Source organism: Struthio camelus, chromosome W (genome assembly GCF_040807025.1).
Source record: "Struthio camelus isolate bStrCam1 chromosome W, bStrCam1.hap1, whole genome shotgun sequence".
In the NCBI taxonomy this organism is placed as follows: domain Eukaryota; kingdom Metazoa; phylum Chordata; class Aves; order Struthioniformes; family Struthionidae; genus Struthio; species Struthio camelus.
Genome location: NC_090981.1, coordinates 45,049,529 through 45,060,812, shown reverse-complemented (window position 1 = coordinate 45,060,812; position 11,284 = coordinate 45,049,529). Strand labels below are relative to the sequence as shown.

General features: G+C 41.5%; 1 long non-coding RNA gene across 1 annotated transcript; it reads left to right on the top strand.

The window, feature by feature from the left end:
- The first annotated feature begins 1,964 nt into the window (after positions 1-1,964).
- Positions 1,965-10,884, top strand: LOC138064257 (uncharacterized). Its single transcript, XR_011137533.1, has 3 exons — positions 1,965-2,140; positions 4,902-5,014; positions 10,766-10,884. It is a non-coding gene; the product is annotated as an uncharacterized lncRNA (long non-coding RNA).
- Positions 10,885-11,284: the final 400 nt, after the last annotated feature.

Below are 11,284 nucleotides of genomic sequence, written 5' to 3'. Positions count from 1 at the left end.
ACTTTTCCATCTCAAGTTATGCAAAACAGAATTAAAAGGGCCTTAGAATAAGACCCTTACTGTTTCATGAACTCCAAACTATATTAGGACTATTCTACCCAGTGACCTTTATCTGCACAAAATTACAGTCTGAGGCATTCTTAAATCATTTGCTAAGCTGTTTCTAGTGTTATTCCATGGCATTCTTAAAAACCTAGGGATTACCAGAGATTACTGCCTCATTTTCAGGGCACAGCAGCTAGACCTAAATAATGCTGGGCTCTGATACTTCCAGCAGCATTGTTCTCTTTGGTAAATCTGCTTAAAAGAAAAGATTAAAATTGACGTATTACATAGTATAGAGATAGATTTATAATTTCTCATTAAAACTTGTAATACATTAACAAACGTAAGAAAAATGTGTCTATAGAAAAAAATCTATGCTCTCTTATGCTAAAGTCCACAGTGCATTTTAAGCACTTTCATGATCCTATTAAATGATCACACTTCTAGAGTAAACTTCTTAACGGACGCTAGGCTCTGAACTTTTGCTGCATATTGTGTTCAGAGGCAAGTGAGTGGTGGTAGTCACGTACCTGCCGCAGGTCAGCACAGTGGTTTCATTCAGCAGGTAATCTGCACACCAAGGAACTTTTCTAGAGAATGCGATGTAGCTCCAGGAGCCTGAAATAAGCTACTTCTTACTTCTGTGTTGTAAGCAGTTGAGCACTGGCTTCAAATATTGGTGGATAAAATTATTAGCATGTGATAGCTCTTTGTGAAGCAAGCCTTCACATGTGGCATTAGGCTAGTTTTTTAGGGTTGTTTTTGGGGGGATAGTGGTACACAAGGCAAGCCAAGATCAGGAAGTGTTTTCAGCTGAGCGGGTGCCAACGTGAGTGAGATGCCCTGAGCACTGCATCCACCATACCTCCAGTCTGGGCCAAAGAGACCACCAAAGTCACAGACCCGTGCACGGCCAAGGCCCCAGCCCCTGCCCAGCGGTCATTGCGTCCGGCCCAGGCCTTGGAGCTGCTCAGGAGAAATGTGCCCATGTACTGCTGTCTCTGTGGAAGGAAGATTTCATATCCAAGTGTACCAGCCTTGGAATTAAATTATCAGCAAAATACAGGAAAAAGCCTAGGATGTGGAAAAACATCCTTACCAAATGGGGAAAATTTCCCTGAAACACTAAAACCCTTTCACAATATTATAGAAGTTAAACATAATATAGCCCTTCTGCTCCATATTGTGTGTACCAAAAAAAATAGATTTTTTTCCTCTGTGCTACAGCAACTGTTATGCAACTGCCCCAGTTATTTTGACATCTAGTAGTTGATGTGAAAGTATATGGTTTCTTTCTAGAACTGGTAAATGCAGTGGCATGTTGCAAGCCAAAGAAGTTTTACAGAAATCATGTGAAGAAGCATTTGGACTGTTTTCACAGTATTTATTGAGATTATATCGCATAGTTTCCCTGTTTTCTTTTTTTTTGTTTAATTATGAGCCAGCAGGGACATGTGAGTTCCCCTTAGTACTAAATATCTTTCAACATTGACACAATATTTTTCTCTGTAACAAAGCGCAGTTTCTTTTTATTCTCTTAAATCTAGGTTCAATAATGGGACATAAAGTAGTTTAATAATATAATACACTCGGCTCTTTAGCTATCCTTCAGTAATCTCTATAGCCCCATGTGGATGAAGGAAGATGAGTTCTTGTCATCCATAGTAATGTAACTAAATCCTGGAATACACTGGTGAAAAAGATCCTATTAAAAGCCAGCTGCTTTTTGGGGGCAGTAGTGGTGTCTTTTCAGAGCTTGTTTTGTTCCCCTGCTTATGCATCTGTCTGTAAATACATATACTCTTTCTATGAGCATACAAACCAGCTCTGAATGTATTATTACATGCTCAGTTTTGCCTGTGGGCAATAGCCATGTTTTAATACTCCTTCACTTTCCTCTCCCATCTGTGTCCAGACTAAGAAATCTCTTCAAAGTCAAAATCCAGGCTGATAAATGGATTACAACTGGCAGATGTCTCTCTACTGGTCATCTTTTAGTTTCCTATCAGAAAAGTCACCGAAGCTCCTCTCTCGTTCCATCTTCCCATTTGCCTGCGTTTTGTCCCTGGTACGGCTGCAGGTAATCGTGGTCATGGTAAGTAGCCTTACTTTATACTTACCTGTTTCAGGTTTCACAAATATCCTTACGAGTTTAGGAATATATTTTCTCTTCTGTGATTAGCCCATCATTCATATTTTTCAAATACTTTGCTTCCCTTTTCTGCTCCTTGAATTTCATTCTGTTTCCTCCTCCTATACTTGTAATCCCAGCAATAAACCTGAATTTTCCTTACGAAATGACTACCTTTTCTTCCAGAAAATGTGGAAGATGCCAACTAAATAAATAAAATAATAGTAGCTGGGATACATATTATGGTAAAGCCCTGGAGTTTTGATCTAAATGAAGCACTCTTTGTAATAATAGTAAAAAACCCAAACCAAACGCAAAGGTACTCATCGAGCTCTCCAATACCTCTGCTGTGGTAGGGTTAGGACCAAGGGCAAGTGACAGTCCGGAAAAGCACTGAAGTTTGTCCTGCCTTTTCTCCTCATTTCTTTATGACATTCAACTTTCTGGTCCACATCTCTCTCTTTTTCAACAACTTTCATTTATGCCCTCCTTATTAATAGGTGACTGGTGTAAAACGAACAGGAGATGATTCACGTGCCATGACCCTTCCCTGCTGCGTGGTTAACTGTGTGGTTCACGCAGTACACAGCTCAGCCATGGAGCACTCTGCCACAGGGTATTGTAGATGTCCAAATTGATGTGGAGACACTGGATGTGTTAATGGCAGAGAAGTACACTGAGGGTTACTCAATATGCAGGAACCATCCCTGGCTCAGTGTGACCCTCAGCCACATGTTGCCAGATGTAAAGACATTACTGAGGCAAAGTATCTTAGTGGTGCATCCTTATCTTGCACTCTTCCCTGAGCACCTGCCTTTGGCCACTGTCGGATGTAAAATACTAGGCCAGACACACCCTTTGGTCTGGCCCGTTTCAGGTGGTCTCCTATGTTGTTCTAAGCTAGCTAAATAGCAGCAGTTTTTTTGTTTTTTTTTTACCTTTTACCCTCAGCAGACAGCTTTCTCTGTATTTGAACTGAAGACACTAAATATAAATGTAGTGGAAAAGGTGGCCAGAGGTGGCTGCAGTGGGGCTGAAAGGCAGGAAACACTTTTGTTTTTAATCCCTAGTTGTTGCTCAGTAAACCTCTCCCTGGTAAGAGAGAGGGGTGACCCTGAGCCTTGTGCGCCTGAGCCACTGGGAGCGTGGGAGGCAGCGAGCCGGGTGAGACGTGGTCGAGCCCAGGCAGGTGCCCGTGGAAAGCACCTCTGAGTCTGCCTGTCTGAGCTGGGCTGGAGCCTTTGCTGAAGTCACGAAGCTCTGAACGCTCCTGGGGATGCAGAAGCTGAAATGCTTGCACACAGGCACCTGCCTTAGTGCCCTGAGCTTAGCTTTTCAGTGAACAGTCCTTAAAGAGCAAACATCTGGCATCAGCTGTGCTGCAGGCCAGCGGAGATCCAGTCAGATGAAATAAACATTTGCATGAAGCAGGTTCCTGAAAACATGTGTGCCAGAAAGGTCACTTATATGCCTGCCTGAGTGATCAGCATACAAAAAAGGGGATGAAATGTTCTATCCACGGCCTGAATATGGTGTGATTAGTTATTCATTTTTATTCAAGGCTCACATATTGTGTTTCTCTGCTTCTCTTTCAGTGGTACATCATAATCTATTTTCCTTTTTTTTTTTTTAAACTTTCTCCTCTGAATCTGAGCAGTATCTCTCATTCAAAGGGCCGTGCTCTGCCTTGGCTGCCATTTAGCTACACAGATTTGATTTGTTGGGGGCCCTGCAGAAACCATGAGCTCACTTTGCGTTTCCAGTATCGGCGAGGGGGAGGACTAGGGGGCTGCAGCCTGCCCCACCTGTACTTCATGATGTGACGATCACTGCATGCCCAGGGACGGGGAGCCGCTCCGGGGCTGCTCAGGGCACTCATCAGCCTCGGTGGGAGCTTGACACGCACTGCTGCAACCTGGGTGCTTCAGAAACACCATAAATGATGTATTCATCAAGCAAGTTGCAGAAGAAATCTTGTTAAACCATTGTGTTCATCTCCTTGAAAGGCATGTCAGATTTTATAATGCAGTTTTACAAGTTCCTGACCATATTTACAAGTCCCAACATTTTGCTTTTCTTATTTACAGTTTATTTCTTATTGTTAAAATGCTTGAAATACTTCTGCCCTGTCCTAGCAGTGACCTCTCTAAGGCATTATCATCTTAGTCACCCACCAGAATTTCTACTTAAAAATGTGTTCTTTGCCAGGACAGTTTTTGTTGCTCTTCACTAAGCCTCATTTTACCTAGACACTTTTTGGAGAGATAGTGGCCCAGACAGGTGTTCAGAGATGTTTACAGCAGGACTCCTCATTTTACAAGATGTCTCTGCAGATGCTGCCCCAAAGCCAAGCTGACTTTCTTTCCTTTCTGCTGTGTTGTAAACTTAACATCTGACTTGTCAATGAATTATCCATAGTCTGTGAGGCCCTGTGCAACAGCTGTGACCATTTACTCTGTCCCCCTTTACATAGGTGCCATTTAATTTTTCCAGAAGAGGATTAAAGCATGCAGGTCCTCTAGAAAAGCACGATATCTCATTTTAAAGACTAAGTGATTAGAAGCGTACCAGTTTTTCTGGTAATCCTCTCTACTGTTTAATTACCTTCACTGCTGGGAAACTATGTCTTAGCATAAGGCCATATTTACCTGTTTTCACCAACCATCCACGAATTTTAAGCCTATGTCAACCCTTCTCCTTTGTCTTATCCCTATTTTTCCTGTAGGTACCTGACTGTATACAACGATCAAACTGCCTTTCCTCACCATTTTCCTTGATGTGACACAGTGCAACACTATCCATTTTAAGGACTGGAGACCACTTAATGAGGTGATACAGGTCAGTCCAGAAGAACAACCCTTCCTGTTGGTCACTGTCCCAGCAGCCTCCATGACATCTGCATATTTACTTGCCAAGAATTTTATCCTATCATCTTTTTATCCAGATCCATTGATCATATCAGCTGTCATTGGACCAAAGACATTTTCCTCAGATAACCTTTTTCTCATAGACCTGCTCCTTGATATCTTTACAATAACATCACAGTTTGGATAGTTATTAGTGAGCCACGTTTAAATCCACAGAATGTACTCTACTACTTCCGAGTAACACAAGCAAGCTTTTTAGTCAAAATGTTGCGTGACAGTAAGGAAAACTGTTTCCATCAGCCCAGAATTGATAAAATATTGCTTAAAAAAAGAAAACTAGAGAATGTTTGTTTGACAAAACCTACTCTCCATGAAACCACGCTGAATGATATTAAGTATAGGTTTAGCATGTAATTCTTTGTTAATAAAATCCTGAATAACCTCAGGCAAGCTGATGTTAGATTCCTTTCTCTGTTTTGAAGCAGTGGAATTACACTGAAGTATGGAATAAGTTGGAATTTGTATAATATTTGTTTAATAATCAGCTTTACTGACACAAAAATACCTTCCGTTTTGGCTGAGGAATCTGGACCAGCTAACTTTAAAGTATTTAACTTTATTGGGGCCTCCATTGTTAGAGATAGGCAATTGTTAAAAGAGGGATGACTTTAGACTGTTCTGCAGCAATTGCATATATCTCCTTTCTTCATTTCCTCATTTTTCAAACGTATGTATGTAACTGACCTCGATGTCTGAAAAAGTATCAGAAACCACAAGGAAGCTTTATTTCAGTGTTAGTGAAGAGATTAAGAACATTAATGAGAAAAACCAATTTCTGAAAACAGTGTTTTTCATCAAAGCTCCAGTCATGCAAGCTCAGCCTTATGCTAACAAGGGCTCCCCAGCAGTCTGCTGTGCCTGAGCACAGCGCTGCAGGAGGGACACCAAAGGGACAGCCCAGCCCGGTCCCATGCCCTCTTCGCTCCGGGTTCCCTACATAAGTGCATAAGAAAGTGGTTAAAAAATACGAGTCTGAAATGTTGCTGGTATCTTGTCTTAAATGGCCCTGACGTATTCACCTGAAGGCCCCACAAGCTGCTCTCCTTTCACATGCTGCCCCAGATTTGTTCCTAGGGGAAGAGTGAGTCTGTGTGAGTAAGTGATTTGGGCAGGAAAGGGGTCAGGGTGGTCCACTGACTAAACTAGAAATTGCAGAAGAAAAATCCAGTCAGCTTAGCTTTGCATTTCAGAACCATGTCATTTTTTTCCTTCTAAGATCTGTCACGTGAAAACACATGAATGTTAAAGCATTTTTAGTTCAGACCAATCTGTAATATGATTTTGACAGAAAGCACTTTGCTTTTCAATAGCTAGATGTTGCGCTTGGTTTGTGGCAACTGATATTCTGACAGCCTCATAGTGTAGCTGGTCAACCCTGCAAAAAAACATACCGGTGGCTCTGATTAAGTCTACTCCTAGGTTGAGCCAAGGTGTACGTGTTTGGGCCTGAAGATGGTTTTTGGGAGCAGGGAGAGTTGTCTTTTTTTGTCTTGTTTTGTCTTGTTTTTTCAACAAGTGCATCGAGCCTCTGCATATTTGCAATTAGATGGGCGCCTCACTTGCAAGATTTGTTTAGTTAAATCTAAAATAATAGGATTAGACTCTAATAGTGTTATACACTTTTCATCAGGAAGGAACTCAGAGTCTTCTGGGTTTCTGACGCAACCAGAATTCAGCAGCCCCACTCTGTCTTAATTTTAGAGCTTTAATGCTCAGGATAAGAAATCTGCCACAGCTATTTTAGCAGTTAAGTGCATTAGGCAATGTAATGAATTATTGACCTGTGGCTGATAGTTTAACACCTGATCAATACACTTAAGTATTAAAAAAAAAAAACAACTCAGGTTATAAAGGTCTTCCTTCCTCAGTATGGAGAGTGCTTAGGGCTATTTAGCCTTTTTTGTCCTTCACTATACGGTCCAGAGGCCGGATAACTTCTTTAAGGATTTAGTGTGTTTTGCAATCGTTAATTCCTTGAAGATTTGTTGGACTCATGCCTTTAACTACCATATACATTTATATATGTATCACGTAATTTATCAGCTATTGAATATGCATTTGGCATTTGCTGAGGATGGAGGTTACCGAGTTTACAGTAAGCTGATAAATGCTTTAAAGATTACCACTACTACCTCCACGAGCATAACTCAAGTTAGCTATAATGTTTTGCAAATTTCACAGAAAAAATAATTGTACCTAATTTGGAATCGAATCATCATTTTGCCATTGTGGGGGAAGGAAAGCCACTTAGGTTCACTTTTTTGACGGCGTGCTAACGGGATAAAATCTTGAAACATTACGGAATCCCCAAGATGGGAGACACAAATTTTATGAGGGTATTTGCAAGTCTGCCTTTTCCTCTGCGTGTGTGTTCAGGTGTATATCACAGCAATTTAATTAAGAGGTTCATTTACTCAGGACATTGTTCTAAGAACTAGTTTAAGCTTACTGACAGGTAAGAGCAGTGAGCTGCATGGCAAAGCCTCTTCAGTCAATTACAGGAGATGGCAGGGGCGAAATTGCATCTTAGTGGAGATATTCAACTCTTTTCCTTATGTATTTGTTTCCTTTCCTTTCCGAAATTACTTTCTCTACCCACAGCAAACAAAGCCTGTGCAGTTCTAGGAGACTGAATTGGTTTCTCTTCTGCCTTGAGCACCAGTAACGAATTTAAAATTTTGCTTTATTTTTCCTTATTTGTCTCTATTGATTGGTTCCCTGTCGTGTGGGAATAAAAATGTCTCTCTCCCCATTTCTGTAACGAATTATTTTGTTAAGGCATTTGATGACAATAAGTATGGAAGAAACTATATAAATGCAAATTTTATAAGATCGTGTAGGTAGGTCAAATGTCTCTCAGCGTATCTTGATCAACAGTAACAGAAATCACATAATAATTTGGAAAAAAAAATGTCTTTGGCATTTACACAGCTATTAATGTCATGCTCAATATTACACACTAGGTTTCCTGCCATTAGGTTAATTAGTTCTTTTCTGGGGCCATCATTAAGCCATGCTTAATAAGGAAAAATTCCTGTCTTGTGGGTAATTTAAGAGACTCGGGCAGCACTGGGAAATGGCATAGGTTTCACTCTGATAGGACTACTTTCTTGTTATTTTTATTTTTAATAGACTTTTGCACTGTTAATACCCTAATTCCATCAGGTAAAATACTAAGAGAGGTTATCTGCTGTGGTGACCAGAGCTCAGCTTACACCAGAGTTAAATTATATGCGTAGCTACAGCTCTCCTTTGTGACAAACAGGTAACACTGTTAAGAACAGGTGGATAAATTACAATTAAATATTATGCATTGCAGTATTTTGCCATTAATGTGCTTATTAAGTTTGATTATATGTATTCTTCTATAACTCTGAGAGACATTTATCAACAGTAAATAATAATATAGGCTACAGAAAGTCAATTGACTTCATATAGATCTGTAAAATGGCATAGGACTAGGTGAAGACATGGAGTAAGGACTCATCTTATGCCTCCTTCTGCACTGGCATAGGCACAGAGGCTGGCTCAGCATCAGTCCTTACATAAAGATATAGCCACGTAGGGCTGCACAGCTGGGCAAGCCTGGAGGGCCAGGCCTGGGCGAGCGGGGCCGGGAGGTACCATGCTTAGCCTGTTCTGCTGAGGGGCGCTGAGTCCTGGCACAGCCCTGCCTACGGTCCTCGATGCTACCCTGGCACTGTGGACCTCAGCCTTGGGCACACTTTGCTTGTAGGTGGCCCGTGGTGACTGACGCATGTGAGAGGCACAGATTTGGCCTGAGCGGGGCTGCAGCATACAAATGTAAAGGAGGCTCATGAAAATCCAAGTATCTATCTTCCATGTTGTGGCATGACCCCCTGACAAGGGCGACCCAATGTCTCAGAGTTCTCCAGAATATCTTGCTTCCAGCAGCACAGCTGAAATCCTGGTGGGAACAAACCTTAGGCCTTTCCCACTTGAATTTCACTTTCCCACTTGAATTTTCCTTGGTAGGAAAAGTCTGTGAGGACGAGGTGGATCTAGTCTTGATAGAGATGTTTGCCATCTACCTGTGAGAGAAGTTAGAGGAAAAGGGGCCTCTTTCATTTAAAAAAGCCTGATTTTGTCTGGAGGATGTACCTGGAGGCTGATGCATGTGGTTAGAGGCATTGTATACTGGAAAAAATTCTGACAGGACAGTTTATCACAAAATTAGTCCTGCCCATACATAAGAGACCCTTCTGTGAACAAAAAAAAAAGAAGCTAAACTAAAATTTATAGATATTAAGTTAAAATACACATATTTATGCCAGGATTAGGTCTTACTGGCTATGTTTTGTGGCAGAGAGAAATGGTATAAGGTTAATGACAGAATTCCTTGAGAAACTAGGTGGATAGTAGACATGTTGACTCAGTTTTCAGCCTGCTGGAGTAGCAAAGCAAAACACTCCAGTGGTGTGTAGACTTCTGGTTGAATTTCAAAAATGCATGTCAGAAGCACTCTAGAATGGAAATATTCAGAAGATTAGCAAGTTGAGATGAACCACTGTGTTTATTTTGTTACCCCAGATTATTTTCTTGAGGCTTCCTGCCATTTGTGGCGTACTTCCTGCAAGCCCTGATGTTTGCTAGCAGATGTTTATATAAAGTTCACTGTAATTAAGCAAACTTGAGATCTTTGACTAAACTCGCTGATTTAGGTATCAAGTAATTAAGTAATGACTCCTCTGTTTGACATGTTTGTGCTGCATAAAAACATGATAAAACTGTTTGAAGTAAAATAAAGTGAAAGAGAAGAGTGCCTGTAAGGGAGAGGAGCCAGCCTGGCAGGCAGAGGGAGGCGATAAGGGCAGGGCTCTCAGCTCCAGCATAGATGATCCCAAAACGTGGGTGAAGAGGGTGACCTTACAGTGTCTCTGGACTTAACCTATCTCAGGCTAGGTTTTTAGGAAGTCATCCCGGCTGCCACAGGGCCAGTGCCAGGCAAAGGTGCCCACCCGAACCCGAGGGCAGTAGGAGAGAGATGGGAGGTCTAACGACCCAACGGTGCTTGGGTGACACTGGGCCATGCTGGGAGGTGGTACGCAACCCGCCAGGGTCCTGGGCGCACAGCTCAGCCCCAGCCACGTGCAGGCATGGCTGGGGCCGGTCTCTAGCGACTCCTGGTAGCACCCTGCCTGGGCTCACTGGAGAGCCCAGCCTGGCTCGGCCGGTGGGATGGTGTCCTGTTGCTGAGAGGCTGGACAAAAAGGTCTGTGCTGTTTCTAGGTATATAAAATCGATGGCCAAGTGTAGGAAGGTTTGTCAAGGCCAACAGTTGGTTAAATGTTTTAATTTAAACTGTCGTTTGTTTGTTTAATGTGCCAGTAAAAGCTTACTGCTATTCAGTGTGAATTGTTCTGTGAATAGCAACGGCAACAGTTTTCACTTACGCTGAAATATAGCCTTCTTGCCTCCTTTTTGTTACTTTCTATTTCTTTTTATGACTCTTTTGAAAGGTTTAAAATGAAATCTCTTGGTAAAAACATGACTGTTCTATAAATAGGCTTAGCTGCTATAGTGTTACCAATAGAGAAAATTAAGATTCCTGCTTAGGAAATCAATTAAATGTTCCTTTAGCTGTGGAAAAAAAAAAAACCATTCCAACAAAAAAAACCCAATGTGCCATTGTTCCTTTCAGGCTGCTCCAAGCCCTCCTGTTCACACGTGGTGATGGTAACACTATCGCTGGTGGCTGATGCCTGTCATTGCCAAAGCTGACTGCAGTGAGCACTCGGCAACAGCTGATTGCTCCAAGATGCAATGGTAGGTTTTGAACGGTGAAAACCGTCCTCATAATATTTGACGTTAAAGCAGTCTCTTATTATTTTTTTCACAAGTATTAGCTAATGAAGCCTTACAACACCTTGCAGTGCACTGTAGAAAAGTGCCATATAGAAATATTAAATGTAAGTACTGTCAGTTGGCATGAATCCCTGAAAGAGTTCTCTTGCTATTCCGTAATGGGGAAGTACAAGACCTGCTTATATATCTATTAGGCTACGATCCATTACCAAAGCCAGACTGGCAGATTTCTCCTTAGCTGTGAAGGGGATGTTTCAGTCATAGAGTGTTTAATAATAATACTGAAGTATTCCATATTTGTAAAAATAAATGAATTTCTCGTTAAGACAGTAATTGAAAGACATCTTGTAGTGCA